Source organism: Adiantum capillus-veneris, chromosome 18 (assembly GCF_014529385.1).
Source record: "Adiantum capillus-veneris isolate H3 chromosome 18, ASM1452938v2, whole genome shotgun sequence".
Taxonomy (NCBI): domain Eukaryota; kingdom Viridiplantae; phylum Streptophyta; class Polypodiopsida; order Polypodiales; family Pteridaceae; genus Adiantum; species Adiantum capillus-veneris.
Genome location: NC_140948.1, coordinates 100,548,972 through 100,555,536, shown reverse-complemented (window position 1 = coordinate 100,555,536; position 6,565 = coordinate 100,548,972). Strand labels below are relative to the sequence as shown.

At 43.9% G+C, this 6,565-nt stretch overlaps 1 pseudogene; it reads left to right on the top strand.

Moving 5' to 3' along the window:
• Positions 1-1,403: 1,403 nt before the first annotated feature.
• LOC147436094 (uncharacterized) lies at positions 1,404-2,208 on the top strand (annotated as a pseudogene).
• Positions 2,209-6,565: the final 4,357 nt, after the last annotated feature.

The window sequence follows — 6,565 nt, the reverse complement described above, 5'->3', positions numbered from 1 at the left end:
TGTTTTTATATGTGTGTTTAAAATATTCTTAAATATGACATACCTTGTGTTATAGTCAAATGTTAAGTTGCTTTGAGCTTCTTGTAAACTAGCAAATGGTAAAACTTAAGAAGTTAGAATATAGAGTTATATATAATTTGATGCTAATTACCAAAGGAATGATAAGAGAACAATGCTTGACCAGCTTTGGTAAAGCTTTGATTGACATGTGTGGCATGTGATATACTTTTGACAGCACACAAGTTCTTGGTAAGCTTTATGTTTGCAATGCTATCTCTTGGACTCTACTTATTTCAAGGTATATGCAAGGCCAGGGTGAAAGCCCTAGTCTATTTTTTATATAAAAAAAACAAAGGCAAACATCTCTCCTAATCACTAATCCTTGCATTTGGAAGGAATGTGGCATCATACAAGAAATCAACCAAGGAAACAAGAAGTCGACCAAGGCAAAAGATTCAAGATTTGATGAAAAACAACATAATACTTGACAAAGCTTTGATTGACATGTATGCCAAATCATACCATAAGCTGATATGTGGTGGAGTAACTTTAGAAATTGACGCATTGCAAACTCACTGAACTTGGTCTAGATTCACTTTATGTTTTTCAATGCATTCCTGGGAATCAGCTTTGCGATTTGATCGGGTACACATCTCGTATTTGATAAATGACGGATCATCTCATTCCTCTGGTCCATGATGACAAGCTCCTTCAACTACAGACAATTGGTTCACCTCCATCAAGCTGCTTGTGAGGACACAAGCACGTTTTAAAAAAACGGAGAGTAGATGGAAGCGGGAGTAGATAGTATTGTAAGGTGGCCGGACACGTGATTTTTTCAGCCAAAAAGAATGTGCTCAGTGACTTACCTTTGGTACCTTGGCTCGACAAGGTGCAGCTATTTATTATCACGGTAATGCCAAAGCCGAATATAGATGTCTCGCTTGTGTTTTGGAGCAGAAGCTCATTCAAGGGGCAAGGGAGCTTATCCCGAGCTACAAGGGTAGCATATGGACATGGGGACATTATCCCTATCAATCTATCACGGATTTTGGATACATGTGCAGATATCATGCAAGATGTGACCTCCCTTCCTTCGTCGCTGCCAACGTCGACACTTGATCCTCATATGCATGATGAAGAGGTCAGAATAGACAGTTTTTTATGTTCTGCTGCTTCTACATTTTCTCACTCGGTGAGGCAGAATAGTTTCACAGGCACAAAAACCAGACATTGCAGCCCTATCATGTATTCAAAGTTTGGTGAAACTTTGAGACATGTCGTGACTCCCCACCTCAAAGACACGATGTGGAACGCAGTACTCTTACACCATTCCAGAGTCTAATGAAGCATTATTCTAAGTCAGCAATCAAGTGGCAGAGTCAACTTTGACTCTTACCCCCATGCTCCTCAGCTCCAAGCAGAAGATGATAAGAGACAGATTTTATTTGTGGAACTGGCCAAATCTCAATATGAGAAATGAAGGAAGTGGGGGGGAGTGCCAAGCGGGTACTGTTGACTTCTACTCATCGAATGAATGGGAGAAGCAAGTTAGTGCAGGGAAAAGCGATCTACGAGTTGGGAGCTGCTTTGCGCCCGAAACATGAGCCATGGGAATGCATATGCCTAGGAAGGTGTTGGATGATGGAACTGAGAAAGAGGTTGAAGAGTTTCTTGATGAAGCGGAACCCCCACTCGGCCTGGCCGGTTGGCATCGAAGGTAGGAAGGGATGTTGGAGGTGCCTCGTGGGGCACCATCTTTAAGTTATGCTACAGGTCCAGCCTCCTTGGAGGAGGTTCTCAGTGAGAGCCCAGGGGAATCAGAACGGGTATGGATAGAGGTGGCCAGCGGCCAGCGGTTGTGAGGAGAACCATCTGAACCTGACCAAAATCAGGATGAGAGTAAGTTGAGAAGGCAGGCTGTGGTATTGAAGAGGGAGCCAGTGATTTTACGCAGGCAAATCCAGGGAAGGCATGACAAGTGTATGAAGATGTGGGGAACGTCGGTTATGAGACAACCAGGTCTGTCCTATGGAAACATGGCGGGCGCAAGCCCCTTCGATGAAAAGATGCATGGTGATTGGGTCGCGGCTGTGGTTATGGAGATTCAAAGGGGAATGTATTCAGAGTTCTCGTATGGGTTATTCGCTGGGCCGAATCATTTTAAGGTGGACCCTCCGGGATTGGTCGCCATTAGGATGCAGTTGAGCAAGAGGGTGCAAGTCCTGTTATGGACGCACATGTATGGGGCTGAGGATGGCATAGATGTCCAATTCTCGGCTATGATACCCTCGACGAGGTACCCATTAGTGGGATATGCCCGAAGCTTAGTTATGGGCTGCTGGAGCTCCTGGTCCTGGCTTGGCTGGTCAGATACGATGCAATCAGAGGGCTAGATGTGCCTAAACCCTTAAGATGGCTCTCGAAGACCTGCAAATAACCAATCCGAAAGGCACAAAAACCTGAGCTGAAACAACCAACTGCAAAAAAACTTCTCAGTGAGCAATGCAAACGAGGCGAGAGAGCACTCCTCAATCCCCTCAACCTGGATCTCGAAGCCCTCCAGATAACCAATCCGAAAGGCATAAAAACTTGAGGTGAAACAACCAGTTGTGCATAAACTTCACCGCTAAAAACTTGCTCAATCCCAAATGATAATGATCGGAACCATAATTGACTGTGGGGCTTGCAATTCAAAGCAAATGAAGCAAAGGGACTAGCGCCTTGCAAAGCATTCCATAAGACAACATTCCTAACCGGTACTCTTTTGAACACATTAAAGGTATCTGTAAGCTTTTCACATTGAACAGACATGTCCATAAGACTTCACATCACTAACAATTCTACTTCAAGCCCACTCTCGATAATATTCTCATCAACAAATTTTGATGTTTGAATGAGAATGTCCCATTTTGACGTACATTTTGACCAAGGAACCATGTAGAAAAATAATCTTACCCATCTGCATTTTGCAAACATGCACACAAATGCAGCAACCTTGGTGTTATTGATCTGAATTATACAAGCATACAAAAGTCATTGATAGAAGGTAGAATGAGACAACTCAAAGCTATAAGGCTGCTCCATCAAGACCAAAATAAATCTTTGTACATACTATGAATCTGCACAGTCTTCTCGGACCTGTGTCCACTCAAGGTAACATCTTGCGAGGCGCAAGCCTAACCGGCTGATCTACATGTCTATCAATAGGTGATAGGCCGTCCCATAATAGATGATAAGCCCAAGCTCAAAAATGACTCAAGCTTCGCAAAGACTACATGGAACCTGACCGGCTCATCTGGAACAACGAGCTTGATCCTCATCCAAGTCATAAGGCAGTCGCAAATACTCTCCTCATCAACAAGCGGCAAGTTGTGATGCTTGACAACAAAAGTAACCTTGGGCAGAATGTCCAATATATTGTCATGGACTACGGTTTCTACGCGCTCATCCATAAGCACACATGGGCAACCACATGTGCTTCACACCATCTCCTCCATCTCCCACTCAAAGTCATGCATAGCATCCTCACGCTACCAAAGTCCAATCCTACCAGGATCAAGGGTCTCCCTTAGTCTCTAACTGGCTTCCATTGAGCTCACCCAAATCACACATAGACACAGGACGATCATAGCCTATCGCATCTTGCATAACATCGCACCAAATCTCCTCATCTACATCATCGTCTAAGTCATGCTCACAATCCGCATAGGGCTCCCCATAATGTACATCAAGCTTTGCTAGCTCATAAAAAACTAGGGGCAACTCATGGCGTTGATGCTTATGCATATCCTGCTGATCTGCATGTCTATCAATAGGTGGCCACTCATAGCACTCAAGCTCGCGGCAAGGCCGGCCCAGAATGGATGATAAGCCCAAGCTCAAAAATGACTCGAGCTCTGCAAAGACTACATGGAGCCTGATGGGCTCATTCAAAACAACGAGCTGATCCTCGCCCAAGTCATAAAGTGCAAATACTCTCCTCATCAACAAGAGGCAAGTTGTGATGCTCGACACCCAGGAGTAACCTCATGCATAATGTCCAATATATCATCATGGACTGCAGTGTCTACGCGCTCATCCATAAGCGCATCTAGGCCCGCACACAACAACAAACCCGGATGTATGGTGCCCGGGTCACCTGCTCAAATACCTATACCCAAATCAGCCCCAAGCTAGGCTGAAATTGGAAAGTGAGGAAAGCCTCTCAAGGGCTGATGCAAAAGGCCCCAAATTGGGGCTGAATTGAGGATAAAACGCCGAGAAGAAAGCTACAAATTTTGGTCAGCAAAGAGCCCGAAATTAGGGATGATTTGATTAGAAAAAGGGAGCCTGGAAGGGCTCGACGAAAAGGGCCCAAGCGGAGGGTTGAAGCTGATGGTGGGAAGGCTGAGCTGTAGCCTGAACCTGCGTATCCAAGCCTCAAGGAGGCAATGCAAACCAACCCCAGATGGGGAATATACTTAAACAACATAGACCACATCCCCTCACTTGGATCCCACAACATGTATGTACGCACAACTGTGGAATAGCTCACTCTACCAAGATCAAACAACATGGGGAATGCGCCTAACCAGTAAGAAAGCCAATCCGCACGTATCCACTATCGGTGATCCATGAATCTGCGTAGTGTATGGTCACTCATTTAGTCCGGAATCATGATATCAAGTCCATGCTCTTATGTCAATCACCCATGCCACTTATCCAAAACCAATGATGGTGGAGAGCAATCGAGGTTTCTCAAGGACACAAAAATTTGGTTTGCTAAAGATCTCACACCCACCCAACTCAAAGAGAAAAAGGCCGAACTCCAAAAGATGCGAGAAGCGCGCATAGCAGGGAAATGGGCAGTTCATCGAGGAGGTAAAGCCATTATCCAGGAGTTCCAAACTCCCAAATTGGCTCCCTTCTCCTCACCTACCTCATCTTAGGTTTTGTTCATTCCACTTTATCTTTTCTTTTCCACCACCCACCCCTCGATGGACCCTTAGTCCTTAACTGATATGTATCAGATGGAATCCTTTGTGATGTTTTGTTTCTAGTCCCATAGTTCATATATGACCTCTGTGGATGATAATTCAATCTTTCTCTCTCTCTCTCTCTCTCTCTCTCTCTCTCTCTCTCTCTCTCTCTCTCTCTCTCTCTCTCTCTCTCTCTCTCTCTCTCTTCCACACACACATACTTTTGGCAAGTCACTAAATTGAAAAGGCATCCCATCAATGGTGTACACCTGGTTCTCCATTGTACAAAGATGCTTATCGCTGCCTACTCTACCTCCCCACCCCGGGGTTCCCTTTCTATTCTGCTTACCTTCCTTTGAAGTGCATTGAAACCTTGCTTGCATGTCAAGAATTGGAACACCATCTTAGCCTTGAACTATGCTTATAGCCATTCACCAATGCCATTGGATGTCTGAAGCTTGTTTGTGTGCCTAGTTTACCTTGAAATGTGGGTGTGGCACTTCAATTTGTGACCCAATGTTCTCTTGCCTGCAACCTTAAACATATTCTCGGGTTCTTAAACCGTAATATGGAAGTATATGAGTGCATGTGCCCGTAGGCACATAGGTACCACAAGTATGAAAGATACTAGAAGCTCATATCAGGGGAAAGTACACAGCATTGTGTGATGTGGCTCATCATTTATGTAGACAATAAAGCTTAAAGTCATGCTGTTTTTTTTGTGTTGAATTCCATCTGACATTATAAGGAGCAGATTAATGTTTTGTGGGAAGGGTAAAGCTTATGGTCGAGTCTCTGCAGATGGAAATTTGGAAAGAGAAGGATGCTGCTACCCGTGCCATGGTCAAGTCTTTGCATCTGACATTATAAGGAGCAGATTAATGTTTTGTGGGAAGGGTAAAGCTTATGGTCGAGTCTCTGCCGATGGAAATTTGGAAAGAGAAGGATGCTGCTACCCGTGCCATGGTCAAGTCTCTGCATATGAAAGGCACAAATTAGAAGCAACATTGGTAGCTAAAAAGGAGTCGATGGTAGTTTCCAAGGTCTCAAAAATGATCAAAGAGCTAATTAGGAGAAACAAAACTGAGTTGATTGAGGAACAAAAGCACTCCTCTAATGAGATTGATGTCTTAAGGGACTAAGCTTAAGGGCAAAGCTTGATGCAAATCAAGCTAAGCTGGTAGCCCTGGAGAAAAAGGAGTCCTCTATTTAAAGCCAAATTTTTTCCCATATCTCAAGTAATTGATTTAGGTGATGGTTCTAAAGTTTGAATTTCTAACAAGAAATTGCCAATTTGTGATGGCAGTTACAATATGATGGCATAACTATTTTCTTCCAACATTGTTGCTAGTTCTAATTTATCTTTAGATTCGCTCGGACTTTGTCTATGCTCGTTTTTTTTTGGCTCGGTGATTAGAATCCCCCACCAATTTCAAGTAGTTTGATGACTACTTTCAACCGTGTTGAGGTGGTTGGAAATTTGCCAAGTGCTTATAGCTCCTTCTAACTACCACTTTCAAGTATTTTGGCGATTGCTTTCAACCACCTTCAAGTGGAACTTGGAATTTTGCCAAGTGCTTATATAGGTTCTCACCATTTTCAAG